Source organism: Uloborus diversus, chromosome 1 (assembly GCF_026930045.1).
Source record: "Uloborus diversus isolate 005 chromosome 1, Udiv.v.3.1, whole genome shotgun sequence".
Classification (NCBI taxonomy): domain Eukaryota; kingdom Metazoa; phylum Arthropoda; class Arachnida; order Araneae; family Uloboridae; genus Uloborus; species Uloborus diversus.
The window spans coordinates 145,769,251-145,784,651 of NC_072731.1; the positions used below are offsets into that span (position 1 = coordinate 145,769,251).

The 15,401-nt window shown below is 33.9% G+C and overlaps 1 protein-coding gene across 1 annotated transcript in view; it reads left to right on the plus strand.

Moving 5' to 3' along the window:
* The window catches only part of LOC129216145 (tyrosine-protein phosphatase non-receptor type 4-like), a 150,534-nt gene that overhangs the window by 63,337 nt on the left and 71,796 nt on the right, over nt 1–15,401 (plus strand).

Genomic DNA, 15,401 nt, shown 5'->3' on the forward strand with positions numbered 1-15,401 from the left:
ATCCAATGTTTAAATTAATTAAATAATTAACAATAACAATTCCGATTCCATCCATCGCGCTTCGAAACCATGCTTGCTACAACTTAATTACACACAAAAAATTTGATCAAAATCGGTCCAGCCGTTTAAAAGCCTTATGGTGACAAACGTCCGCACAGAAGATTTTTATATATTAAGATAATTATTATGAATTAACATCGCTTAAAATATATTTTTTTTTTTTTTTGCCCCGAACGTAATTTATTTTTTATGCATTATTGTATTTCAGCAAGTATGAGAGGTCTAATGAGGAGAGCGCGACATTGCCCGTCTTACTTTCTTACTGAAAACCAGCCTTAAGTTCTTTTTTGCTACACTTTAAAATTAACTTTGTTACTTTTTGTAAAGTATATCATGCTTTCAGATCCACTCTTCTACTTCAGCCGCACTTGAGGACAAGTAAGTAAAATATTTATAAAGAATTTTATTCTCTGTGTTTCAGCCTCTTTGGATCTCGTACGTTCTGCTGCTGGCTTTACTTTTTTAGCATTCGCTCTGTAACATCGCCATCTCGGTGTAAGATCTAGATCTAGATTCTAAAGCCATCATCGTAGAAGTCCTTTTCATGTGATAAATAGTTGCTTTCCATCCCTTGCATAACCTGAAGGAATCTCTCACATCTTTAATAATGACACTCATATTTCCTACAAAATATTCGGATGGGAATTCAAAGAGTAAACTTTCAAGATCATGAAATTAAACATTTTGTTACACTGCAGCATGTTTGAACGATTTAGGAATGGATAGGGAGACTCACTCTTAGTAGCTTGGTGCTTGGAAAAGTCTGGTTCCAGGAAGTATTGTATTCGTGAAATTTTTTTTCACTCAAATTTCGGTTTGAATATTCATTTTGTTCACCGCCAAATAAATGTTAAGTAGTAGTTTTTTCTATCGTCCGCTCGTTTTAATATGCTACGAACATATAAATCAGAGGTGCCAACTCAGGTCGGGTGGGGGGGGGGGGGGGCATGACATAGACTGCAGCTTTGAAATGTCAGGAGGGTGTTTTCAGGACTATTATTTTCTTTTCTAGGAGGGTCTCCCGTTCTTGTCGGGTCTTCCTGATATTGGAGACATGATGGTCATCCATGTGCAGAAAAACGAGCTATTTTCATAGACAATGCAGAAGAACGCCTTTTGAATAGTACAAAATGGTATCCTGCGAATAAGCTCCCCCCCCCCCCCCATATCTCTCATTAGGGAATTCATGGCGATAGTTTACCTTAACTTGAATTTAAAAAAATAGTTACCTTTCGAACTGGTGCATAACCTTCTTTGTTCTTATAAAAATAGATTAATATTTTCATCGAAATCTGTCAGGTAGTTTTCAAGTTTACTCCGGATATACATACAGTGACTCCCAAAAGTGTTCGTACACCTACGACTTTCAATGAAATAGGCCCCTATGGCATTGGTTAGAATTAATATTTCGGAATAGGTATCTCTACATAATATAAAATGAAGTCTCCAGAAAGCGTCTGTGTGTTTGAACTCGCAAAACTCGAGAACTACCCGGCCGATTTTGCTGAAATGTTCACTGTTTGTTCCTTTAAATCCTGAGAAGGTTTGCAGACCACTTCGAAAACAATTCGATGAATAGTTCTTTTTTATTCCAATTTAGGCCCAATTTTCACATAAATTCCCGAATATGGGGTTGAAAAATTACTCGCAAATAGTAATATTACATATCGTTGGAAAAGGAAGAATTTTCCGTGTTCTACGCAATTTGTTCCAATGCTCTAACTTAATTGCGGCGGGAGTTTTTTTACGTTTTTAGCTCGATTTTTTTTAGGCTTAGCTGAAATTTAGGCACTACTTTCTTCATTAAATCCATCAATAAAAAGTGAAGGAATTGTCCCACAGTTTTCTTTTTGACAGCATTGGAAAGAGCTGTTTTTTTTACTCCAGATCTAACACGACCTAAGGTCGAAAGTTTAACCCTCTATCTCCATTAGAAAAAAAGTTACAAGCGAATTAAATGAAGTTGAAAAATCTGTTCTCTATTCAAGTTTTTAACCATTTTATTTCGCGTTTCCACGGTAACGCTTTTTGAAATCATTGCTTATTTCCATCTTTCTCATTTCAATTCTTAAACTTATTTTATTTTGTGTTTCCATGGTTACGCATTTTAAATCCATCTTTCTCATTTTATTTTAACTTCTTAAAAGTATTTTACTATCTGTCGTCATTGTTTGGCGAGAAAATTTTGCATGATGTTTTTCTTTTGTTCTTTCATTTAATCCTGGTTATTCGGAACTCCAGCGCTCGAATACGCTACCTTGCGGTGATTTACAAAACTGCAAATGAAACTAAAACATTGCCACGTTGCGTTCCACGTGTGTCTGTTGACGTAAACACAGGCAGTTTGTTCTGAGTATTTATTAACGCAATCGATGTGTCTTAGTTTGCTTTCAGCTATAGAAATTAATTCGTCCCTTAGTTGTATTCTCGAGCTTCTCAAAATAATGTTAGTTTTCATTATTTCCTTAATAATTGGTGAAAGCGAAAATTCTGGATTAGCAAACTTGGATAACGTTATACAAGGTAAAAATGTTTATTGTTTTGTATGAATTTGTAAGAATATGGGTTTTTTTTAATCTTAAATTAATTAAACTTACCATATTTTACAGCAGTATTTAGTTGGAATGGACGGTATGCGAAATATTTTCTTGAATATATTATCGTAGAACAAAATGAATAACAGAGAAAGAATTTACTTTATTCCTTTTATTCTCAGCTGAAAGGTTTCGCCAAATTTGTTTAGGGTTATAGTTTTAGTATAGTGCGAGCAAAGTAGCCTTGGCGAGATTTCGCGTTTTTAGTTAAACCATTTTTAATTTTTATCATGAGTGGAATAAAATGGTAGTAAGATTACAGAATTCGATAAGTGAAAAGAAATAATGGTCAATCAACTGAAAAGAAAACTACCACCATATATCCGTGAGAATTTTGTTGATGATTTGCATAACATGACACAATTAAATCGTAACTCAGAAATTAGAAAAATCGAAACAGAAAAATTTTAAATTAACCGATTCGGGAATTCGAGAGAAATAACTCAGCTACAAATGGAAAACAATAATCGCTAGCCAAGCAAGGCAAAAAAGTATCTTCTTTCGATAACAATTTGTAATGTCATATTGAATTTTTCTAGCATTAATTGTTATTCTTGTCAGGCCACAATTATTATTTAGTTTTATCAAGAATTGATAAATATCGAATTCAACATCGTGGAAAAAGCTGCTTAGAACTACGAACTATGTAGTTTGCATTAATCTTTGACGTTTAGTAATGCTTCTTGAATTCTCATTTCTTTCTACGTGGGCCAGAATATCCACAAGACTTAAATTAATTTAAAAAGAATAAAGCGAAAAAATCATACGTACGAACAAAAATCACAACACTTTTAGCATTTTCTTCGTTACCATGTGCGTTTGTTTTAGTTTTTAAGTCCGCCAAGACAAATCTCCATGTTAGCAGTTTGGCAACAAAATTCCACTTCCGCCAGAGGCCGCTACAGTGTCATCTCTCGCACTGCTTATATCTTTTCGCTCGTAGCGAAGCATTGTAAACAAGTGTGTTTTAAAAACTATCACCTGTATATTTGGAAGTATTAAACTACTTTCGCCATGAAAGCTGTTCAGAGAAGCATAGAATACTTTACTCCACCCTAGGTTTTTGGCATATTTTGCATTCGATGTGTTTAATTTGTGTTTCTGCTACGACTTTAGCGAGCATTCATTCTTGTTAGGTGTTGTGCAATTTGTGTTCTATTTTGTATATTGTTTTTGATATGGCTGTTTTGCTCATTTGCCATGAAACTAAAAATGATTTTAGCTGACTTTTGAAAACATTTTCTCCCAATAAAACCCGTAGATTACGATCCGGTTTTCGTAATTTTTCTGAGTACTATGCATTTGATTTTTAGAGTAAATGAGAGGACTTGATTTTAAAGTTATTCATTTAAAAAATAGAAAGAGAGTAGCAATGAACAACTAAAGTTTTGGAATTTAAATCACTAATTTTGTTTTCTTCTAGTTATATTTCCATGTCCTTTTTTCTTCTTATTTATTAAAATTCACATATGCTTAACTTGAATAATAGAAACTCCACTGTAGTAGAAAAACTCAGGAACGCACTCATGTAGAGAATTCAATTGAAATTCAGATTGAACTGTTTAACATATAATTTTCATCAAAATATTTATGTTTTGCTTTTTTTTTTCTTCAAATTTCACTTAAATCGAGCGCAGAGCAACAATTCAAACTAAATGTAATACATAAAGTTTTATGTAAGCTTATATCACACGAAATTTATGTATGGGAGGAGGAGAAAGAAAGTAACTATGGTAAGTGAAAACGAAACACAATGTGATAAATATAAGCTATAAACTAGATCAACGCTTGTAATAAATGGTACTTTCTTGTAACATTATTTGTAATTGTTCACTAATAACTAACGATAAACAATTTTTTTTTCAATATACAGAGTATTAATATTTTTTCTAATCGTTTTAAAGATAAATCCAACGAAATAAAAGAGAAAAAAAAGGTTATTTCAGCAAAAGTAATTAATTAAACAAAAACGAAACGAAATATTGGTGCACATAATACAGTGAAATATATTAAGTTATATGAGCCAATATCGCACGAAATGTGTGTGTGTGAGGGGGGGGAGGTGCAGGATAAAGAAACTCGGTGAAACAGAACGAAATATTGGAATAAAAGAACCAAGTAATTATGGTAAGTGAAAACGAAATTTAGCTTGATAAATATAAGCAATAAACTAGATTAGCGCTTGAATTGAATAGCGCTTTCTTGTAAGATTCTTTTTTAATTGTTCACAATTAACTAACGAAAAAGCAGTTTTTTTCAATGTTCAAAGTATTAATGATTTTTTTTTTCTTATCGTTTTTAAAAATAAATCCAACAGAAAAAAGGAAAAAAAAAAAAAAAAACGGCTTTTTCAGCAGAAGTAAACAAAAAAAGAAACTAAATATTGTTGCACATATTACTGTAAAATATTTAATTTTAAATGAGCTTATATCAAGCAAAATTTATGGGGAGGGGGAGAAGGTTGATTGAAGTAACAGAATAAACTTATTGGAGTAAAAGAACTAAGGAGAAAGAAGATCGAGGTAACACATTAAAGTAATTGGAGTAAAAGAACTAAGCAACTATGGTACGTGAAATCTAACTTAATGAAATTCATAAAATTAAAAAAAAAAATTCTAATGGCTAAAATACAGAATTAATGTCTAAATTCTAGAACAAATATAAGAAAGAAAGTAATTTTAGGTCCATCGTGATGACCGCGCGATATTATTGAGTTCCAACAAATTTTTCGCATCAAGGGCCCCAAACTAGCTAACTGCCGGCATCCACCCAGTCGAATACTCGGGGTCGGTCAAGCGAAATCTCCTTTCCCTTTAAATCAGGCGAGCGAACTGCGAGAGATTGAACACTAGCGCCACCAGTGGCGATGGAATAATCCGGTCACTTTTTCGCCCCGCTGCCAAAGGAGATGAGCCTCCTTCCTTTTAGCCTCCCTGGTCCGCCATTAGACAGTGACTTCAGTGCCCCCTATAGTTCGTTGGAGTTGCGAATTGAAGACACAATGGTTTTTTTCAAGGTAGACCGGGCAAAGCCGGGCAATGCAGCTAGTTTAATTATAAGATCTTTGATCTATTTCTAACAAAACTACATGAAAATTTTTATTAAAACGTTAAATCTTATTTTTTAAAAATCAAAAACCAAAAAGTGCCGGAAATTTTATCTCACAAAAGTCTTCGTACACTTTGAAAAAATGTCAAAAAATTAGTAAATAGTCTAACTTTTTACAAAATTATTATTTAGTAGAATATCATGCAGTATCAACAACAGCTTTTAAACGTCTGGGAATAGATTTCATTGTTTTTTTCTTTCTTTTTTTATGCAATTTCTGAATACTGTCTAACCATCGGTTATATGGAAAGGTTAATATCCGGTTTATAGGCGGAAATAGACGTAACTATTAGTTAACAGGTGTGGTAGTTTGTTCGCTACAGATGTGCACTTTTGCCTCTTAATTATTTAGACCCACTTTTGTACAAATGACAATTCGTTCACGGCAAGCATCGTTTTAAATCTAAACTATATTCGATCTATATTCTTACTACAAAGATTATTACATAATTTTGAGCTTACCATTTTGATTTTACATTTCCTGACGAAATGAAAACATTTTCTTTTCTTTTGTTGTTTCCATAGAAACTCTGATTCCACTCTTTTTAAACTTGGAAAATGCAATAAATTAATTAGGCACTAGTAACGTTATAAAACGCATGCATCAAAATCTCATCGCTATTTTCCCTTCTCCCCTGCTAGATTTATTCAGATGGAATCGTCTTAATTTGGTCGATTGTCAAATTACATACAATCCGTAGTCAAACAGTAAGTGTTCAGTCACACTTCGAGTCTTACTGTTTCTAGTTCACTTTTCGTTTCAGTGGTGTATTTTCGTAATCTAGCCACCAGATAACTCCAAATATGTTCCATTAAATTTAAATCTGGCGATTGAAGAGATATTTCTAAGTTTAAGGGCAATTTTTGAGGCACCAAACGCAAACGTGTGCTTCTTATCGTAATCTTGATAAAAAACAAAGTTGTTTCCGATTGCCAAATTTTGGGCTAATAGTTTAAAATTGTTTTCTGAAATATTTAAGTGAACGGCATGATTCATTATTTCATCAAAAAATTCCAAATTCCCAAGTCCTGATGCTGTTATGCACCCTCACACAATAACACCTTCACCGTCCTGATTAACTGATCCAGCTAAGTTCTTAAGATTAAATTCCTCATTTTTTCTTCTATTGACAATTATACACCATTTTACCCCGAAATGTTGAATTTATTTTAATCTATAAGTAAGACGTTGTTTCAAAACGTTTTGAGCATATTTATCATTGACTAGGAGTACCCGCACGGCTCTGCTCGTACTATAAAATTAAATGAAAAACTCTTAGAGCAAGTGTAAATTTTCCTTTCCACTCTGAAATAAAAAGAAAGATTCTGTGTCGTTAGTTAAAATGTGCACATACAATTTTGTCTAAGCTCCAAACATAGTCCATAAAGTAATTTTAAGAAATATTCTGATATAAAGATTACACCTGTCCGTCAAAATTCTCTCGAAAGAATTTTTTTTTCCATTAATTTATTGGAATGATTTGGTAAACTATATCACTCATTATGCCTCATTCATTATGCGTTGGGGCCTTCGTGGCGTTGTGGGAGAAACTTCGCTTCCAATACCGGTAAACGTGGGTCCAATAACCTCGGATGCTCTGAGTGGTGTATTTCTTTTCATTCGGCTGAAAATCTTTCTCATGTTGTCTATGTGTGAATGAATAAAAAACTCAAAAATCTTGAGGCAATGGCCCTCAATCCTTCCATGGTTGAAATCCATGTACAAGTAAACAACAACAGTAGTGTCATATAAGTAAAAGGCAACAATTTTCAACTTAATTAAAAATATGGTCTTTTTTACAGCAATGAATGGACTTTAAAAGCCACTCCGCCGCAATTATTCCGTCAAAATGCATAAACTTGAATTTGTCAACCTAGTGCATGAAAAATTATTTAAATTAAGTTTCTTAATGTTACTTCTCTATCATTAAAATATTCGTGAGTTAAAAGATTAATACACAATTTCACAAAAATATCGTTTTGTTCTAAGAAATCCAAAAACTTGGTTCAGAAGAGTCATTTCATCACGGAGCAGAAAATTGCTCAAACATTGAGGAAAAAGGAGTAGAATTTTTTTTTTCTCTGTCTCGTTTTTCATATTTTAACAATGAAGTGCAGAGGAAAAAAGTTAGCTGAAATGAAAATAATTTCACTGTAATCGCTTAAACCTTTAAAAAAAAAAAAAAAAAAAAAAAAAAAAAAAACTGTCTTTCCATTACACATGAAATTGCTCTGAACTAAAAGGCATTATTTTCTCTTTGTAATTAAATTAGAGGGCTGAGGACATTACCGTACGCTTTCGCTGTAAAATAAAATACCAACAAAACATCAATGTGAAAAGGAGCCAAGTTCAATCATAATGAAGCCCTGGGTAGACGGTGTCACCGATAAGATAGTTTAGATCGAAACGGGCACCAAGTTCCATAGCTGTTCCTCATAGAAGTTGGATTGTCCCATGTTTTTCAATTCATTCAGAAAACAATTTTTTTATTTTCTTTGATTCCGGATATTAAACTTGTGTTCAAGTTTTGGTCTTCAATAAACAACTTCCAAAACATTTCACTGCTCCAATCATACAGTAACTTGCCAAGTTATGGGCTATAATCGTTTGCTTCTGTCACTATCAGCAAGGCCATGGCCGAAGTACATTAGCTCTTGATCTTTGGCGTCCACAAATTTGGCGACAATTGGGAAAATTGCTAAGACACCTAGTTTTCAAACTCTTCCCGCAATTTCTACATTGTTTGGGGGAATTATCATAACGTAGATCGTAAAATATGCAGAATTGGCGAAAACATTTCCCCATTGCTTATAATTCTGCGGCGCCAAGTTTGTGGACCTTTAAGAAATTAAAATGAAGCGAAGCTAAAAGACGTAACCATGGCAATGCGAAACAAAACATCAGTAATTTTAATGGAGACTAGCATTCCCGTACTCGGCATTGCTCGGATAATGGAATTAGCAGGGGTTAAAAGTGCTTGGTGCACCTAGTTTCGAAAATCCCCTATAATAATTACTTATTACCTATTACTTTTTCTAATTTGGGGAGGATCCCGGGGCCCCTGGACTCCTTACATATATACCCTTGTCCTTAACCGATCTTTAACTGTTATTAACGATCCTTTTAAAGTATTGATTATCTTTGCAAACACAGGCCATCCACATTTTATTGATATACCTATGTTTAAGCAAGAAGTTCTTTGTATACAACATTTTTAGGTTTTTTTTTTTTTTTTTCTGGTGCTAAAATTATTAAGCTGCTTGATGAACTGACTTTGGAGCAAGCTACATAACATTGGCCGTGTGAAAAAAAGTCTTCTCTTAAATCGGTCCCTGCTACTTTTAATGTCTGTCCTTGTGACTTATTAATGGTTATTGCAAAGCAACATTAACAGGAAACTGCACTCTTCTAAATTCAAAGGGATAGTCCGCTTGTGATGATGTTCTTAAAAACTTCGTTTCTAGTTTTGAAAAAATGAAAGCAATTCGCAACTCCAACGAACTATAGAGGGCACTGAAGTCACTGTCTAATGGCGGACTTAAAAACTAAAACAAACGCACATGGTAACGAAGAAAATGCTAAAAGTGTTGTGATTTTTGTTCGTACGTATGATTTTTTCGCTTTATTCTTTTTAAATTAATTTAAGTCTTGTGGATATTCTGTCCCACGTAGAAAGAAATGAGAATTCAAGAAGCATTACTAAACGTCAAAGATTAATGCAAACTACGTAGTTCGTAGTTCTAAGCAGCTTTTTCCACGATGTTGAATTCGATATTTATCAATTCTTGATAAAACTAAATAATAATTGTGGCCTGACAAGAATAACAATTAATGCTAGAAAATTCAATATGACATTACAAATTGTTATCGAAAGAAGATACTTTTTTGCCTTGCTTGGCTAGCGATTATTGTTTTCCATTTGTAGCTGAGTTATTTCTCTCGAATTCCCGAATCGGTTAATTTAAAAATTTTCTGTTTCGATTTTTCTAATTTCTGAGTTACGATTTAATTGTGTCATGTTATGCAAATCATCAACAAAATTCTCACGGATATATGGTGGTAGTTTTCTTTTCAGTTGATTGACCATTATTTCTTTTCACTTATCGAATTCTGTAATCTTACTACCATTTTATTCCACTCATGATAAAAATTAAAAATGGTTTAACTAAAAACGCGAAATCTCGCCAAGGCTACTTTGCTCGCACTATACTAAAACTATAACCCTAAACAAATTTGGCGAAACCTTTCAGCTGAGAATAAAAGGAATAAAGTAAATTCTTTCTCTGTTATTCATTTTGTTCTACGATAATATATTCAAGAAAATATTTCGCATACCGTCCATTCCAACTAAATACTGCTGTAAAATATGGTAAGTTTAATTAATTTAAGATTAAAAAAAACCCCATATTCTTACAAATTCATACAAAACAATAAAATTTTTTACCTTGTATAACGTTATCCAAGTTTGTTAATCCAGAATTTTCGCTTTCACCAATTATTAAGGAAATAATGAAAACTAACATTATTTTGAGAAGCTCGAGAATACTACTAAGGGACGAATTAATTTCTGTAGCTGAAAGCAAACTAAGACACATCGATTGCGTTAATAAATACTCAGAACAAACTGCCTGTGTTTACGTCAACAGACACACGTGGAACGCAACGTGGCAATGTTTTAGTTTCATTTGCAGTTTTGTAAATCACCGCAAGGTAGCGTATTCGAGCGCTGGAGTTCCGAATAGACAGAAACATTATGATTTGACTTGAGAAAAGCCTCGAAGAACCACGTGAGAAACAAAAACAATATCAAATTTATAGTTCGCTATCGACCAAAAGTTGAGATGAAGTACTGAATAATGATTTGAATGGAGGAAAGCCTTCGAAAATACGGGATTTGAATTCAATGACAGGTTTTAAATTCGCAGAAATTAAGAGGTTTTAATTAATTGCTCCCAAACTAATTGAGATTGCGAAAAATCCTTTCTTAGTGGTTACTTTCGTAATCATGCGGACATGCCTGCCAAATTTCAAGTCTGAAGCTTCAGCGGTTTCGGCTGTGCGTTGATATAATATATATGTATATATGTTATCTCAGGACATTGATTTTTATATATTAAGATTAGATTTAATCGAACTTTATTTTTAACGGCTTGTAACTTTTCTTCCTTTAGAGATAGATGGTTATTTTTTCGACCGAAGGTAGAGATATTTCTGGAGTAAAAAATGTCACTTTTTCCAACGGTATCAAAAAGAAAACTGGGACAATTCCTTCACTTTTTATTGACAGATTTAATGAAGAAAGTATTGCCAAAATTTCAGCTAAGCCTAAAAAAGTTCGAGATAAAAACGCAAATTGCTCCCGTCGTAATGAAGTTAGAGCATTGAAACAAATTGCATAGAACGCGGAAAATTCTACCCTTTTCAACGATATAAAATATTAATATGTGCAAGTAATTTTTCACTCCTTTAATAGCCAATAATAGGCAATTTACGTGAAATTTGGGCCTAAATTGGAATTTAAAAAAAAGAACTATTTATCGGATTTTTTTCAAATTATAGCCTATGGTACTCAGTAAGAAAGCACCTTCCATATAGTGAAGGAATTTTTCAAATAGGTGCAGTGGTTCCGGAGGTTACCTCGAACATATAAACACACAAAATTTCGTCCTCTCTCTTTATACTATTAGTAAAGATTTTACGACGGAAAGCGTAAGTTTACTGTTTTTCGCACGAACAAGAAAATTTCGCCAGAAAATTCGCTCAATCGCCAGATTTAAACTTAATGGAACATATTTGGAGATATCTGGTGTCTAGATTACGAAAATACACCACTGAAACGAAAAGCGAACTAGAAATAGTAGGACTCGAATGGTGACTGAACACTTATTCAGAAATTGCATTAAAAAAAGAAAGAAAAAACAATGAAATCTATTCCCAGACGTTTAAAAGCTGTTGTTGATACTGCATGATATTCTACTAAATAATGATTTTGTAAAAAGTTAGATTATTTACTAATTTTTTGACATTTTTTCAAAGTGTACGAAGACTTGTGAGATAAAATTTCCGGCACTTTTTGTTTTTTGATTTTTAAAAAATTAAGTTTTAATGTTTTAATAAAAAAATTTCATGTAGTAGAAATTGCGGGAAGAAATTGAAGTCTTAGCAATTTTCCCAATTGTCGCCAAATTTGTGGACGCCAAACACCAAGAGCTAATGTACTTTGGTCATGGCCTTGCTAATAGTGACAGAAGCAAACGATTATAGCCCATAATATTGACGATAGTGCCAAACCCCCAGTTATCGAAATATCTTCGAAAGTACTAATGAAAAGAAACCAGTGCATCGTAAAATCAGGGGGATGGAAGTTGTATCTGTACGCGCTTTTACATTTGATTCTAAAGAAGAACATTACTATGATTTAGCTTTCTAAACTTAATGATATCCAAACAAAATATCAATGCGAAAAGTAGCCAAGTTCGATCGAAATGAGGTTCTGGTTAGACGGTGTCACCGACAAGATTCAGATCTCAACGGATAACAAGTTCCATGGCAGTTCCTCATGGAAATTGGACTGCCCCGTGTTCTTCAATTCATTTTGAAAACAATTTTTACTTTCTTCTACATCTAATATATAGAAGAAAGTATTGGATTCGTGCAAATTTTCGAATTTCGAATTTTGACGGATTCGAACGTTTTGAGGTGTGCTGAGTCCATTTCGACTATTTTTGGAAAATGTCTGTCTGTGTGTGTGTGTGTGTGTGTGTGTGTGTGTGTGTGTGTGTATGTGTGTCACGTCTGTGTGTGACCAGTTTTTTGTGGCAGCTCTACAGCAAAAACTACCGCATGAAATCGAACGAAATTTGGTACACATATGTGCCCCTATGTGATTTTGTGCCCATTGGTTTTTGGCGCGAATTCCTCCAAGGGGGGTGGAGCAATGGGACGTTTTTTGAGTTACGCGTGCTTGCTATTCCTGAGGAAGTAACTGGCGGAATCAAACAAAATTTGGACCATATGTTGCCATTAACAGGAACAGGTGCTGATTCAATTTTGGTGTCAATAACTCAAACGAGGGTTGAGCTATAGAACGTTTTTTGTCGTCAATTGTGACTGCTGTATCTCAAGAAATAATGAACGGAATGAAAGAAAAATTTATCGGCAAGTAGCCCTTAGTGGGTATAAGAGCTGATTTTATTTCGGTGTCAAAAGCTGAAAAGGGGGTGGCGCAATCGAATGTTCTTTTTTTTTCATTGTGAGTGCCATATCTGAAGAAGTAATGCTACGTTCTGGATGAAATTTGGAATAAATGTGAATTTATTTGTAAACTAGCCGCCTGCGGCGACCAGCTGGTCCGCCTTTTTATGCCATTCGCCTTTTTGCGCCAAAGTTGCCGCCTTCGGCGGCTGCTTAGACAATTTAGCGACGGTATTAATCAATGTTTTTCTCTTTTTTCTCAATATTATCATTCGCCATTTTACACCGATGTTGCCGCCTTCGGTTGCTGCTTAAACAAATTTCGTGGCGGTATCAATCAATCTATATCTATGTATATCATTAGTAGTTTGAATAAAATATTTTTTAGATCTATCTCCAGTTCCGTCGTTTGGAATATTTTTAAAGGAGGGGGTACGATGTACTCTTCATGCAAATTTTGTCGAAAAATAACAAAAAGCACTTCTACTTTTATGTAAAAGCATTGTTTTTTCAAAGTCATGGTGTGTGTGGGGAGGGGGGCACTGACACCCCGTTGAAATTCCTTAAATGACGGGCATGCCTCTTTCTTGCTGTCCATCTGCTATATTGAACTCTATAATTGTCTATCTATCAATCTATACGATCTGCGCATATCTACCTCCTGACAGTACAATCTTTTTCTATTTATATAAGTATTAATTCGAAAACACAAAAACATTTTTTGTCCACTCAACCTCTATCTATCTCTGTATCTACCTAACCTAACCGCCAATTCGTAACAGAAACGAAGATCATGCAAAAAATCGCGGACTTTATTTATTTAATCAAAATAGCCCTCAAAAATAAAATCTCCATGTTCCCCGTAGTGTTCAAAAAGTAGCGCTTGCAAAAAAAAAAAAAAAAAAAAGGTGAAGAGAAGGCAAACGATTTCAGTTGGATCACGTGATGAGGTAAACTCAGAACTCAGCCGGCAAGCGAACAGCGCGCGTTGTGTTCTGCCATTAAAAAAATTGTAAAAAAAAAAACTATTGCGTATTTTTCAAAACTTTTTTCTTCTGAAGGGGGCGAAATGTTTTTACTATTACCAACTAAAATTTTAGAATTGAAGGTTCAATACTTGTTGCAGGATGGGTTTCGAAAAAAACTAAACCTAGAAAAAAATGTAAAATAAAGGTTTTTTTCAAAAATCTATAAAAAATACAAAAATTGCTCTATCTTCAAAATTTTTTCATTCATCATATTTAAAATTAAATTTCCTACACAATAGTACAACAAATATCCGTCTGGCGCGATTGGTTCGGGATCTGTGAGGTCAAAAGTACTAAAAAGTGCTAAAAATAACATAAAACATTAAATAACTTTTTTTCTAATTAAAATATCAAAAATCGAAGCCCGAGGTGCACATTTTCAGCAAAAACTGCACCTGTGTACCAAATTTTATCTTTCTAGGCCTTACCGTTTTCCCAGGAAGCGCGCCACAAACACACACACACACACACACACAAACATCTTGTTTTATTATATGTGCTAGCCGCCTGCGGCGACCAGCTGGTTCGCCTTCTTACGCCATTCACCTTTCTATGCAAGCAGCCACCTACGGCGGCTGTTTGGCTAACTTGTCATTTACCATTTTAATTCAAGTTTGCCGCCTTGGCGGCTGTTTAAATAAATTTTGGCAGCAGTATTAATCAATCCATCTCTATCTTTTCTTGTGCCATTCACATTTTTACGCCAAGATTGACGCCTTCGGCGGCTATCTACCTTTACGATCTATCTCTAAAATTTCTTATCCATCTCTATTTATTTTAACTTCCCAGCTCATTTCCTAATAAAAACAAAGATCACTCAAAAAACCGCTTTTTTATTTAAGTAGAGCAAAAAAAAAAAAGTTATCTCCAAAATTCCCCGTAGTGTGCCAAAAGTACAAAGTAAAGTAAGTGACAAAGAAAAAAAAAATCTCGCTGTTTTTAGTGACTTAAATGCGCACAACTATGAAATGTAACGTAATATAGATACAACAGAACGTCCAGCTTGGGGGGGGGGGAGAATGAAAAAAGAAATAAAAGCAATCCCTAAATAAAACAAAAAAAAGGAAAGAAAAAAAAACAAGCGTTGACGGAAAAACACGTGGTCATCACGTCATAAAATTCGAAGTAAGCTATATAGTAAAAGAAAAAAAGATTAACAATGTTTGCAATTAAGATTCCGTCGTAAATATCGAATCGAAATCCAAGTAGTGACGTCAGAGCCATAGAAGATTGAAGAACGCTTTTTTCGACTGATGCGTGGAACGATATGATGTGTTCAGCATTAAAAAAATTGTAAAAAAAAAACTATTGCGTATTTTTAAGAACTTTTTTCTTCTGAAGAGGGCGAAATGTTTTTACTATTACCAAATTAAATTTTAGAAATGAGGCTTTGATACTTCTCGCAGGATGATATTA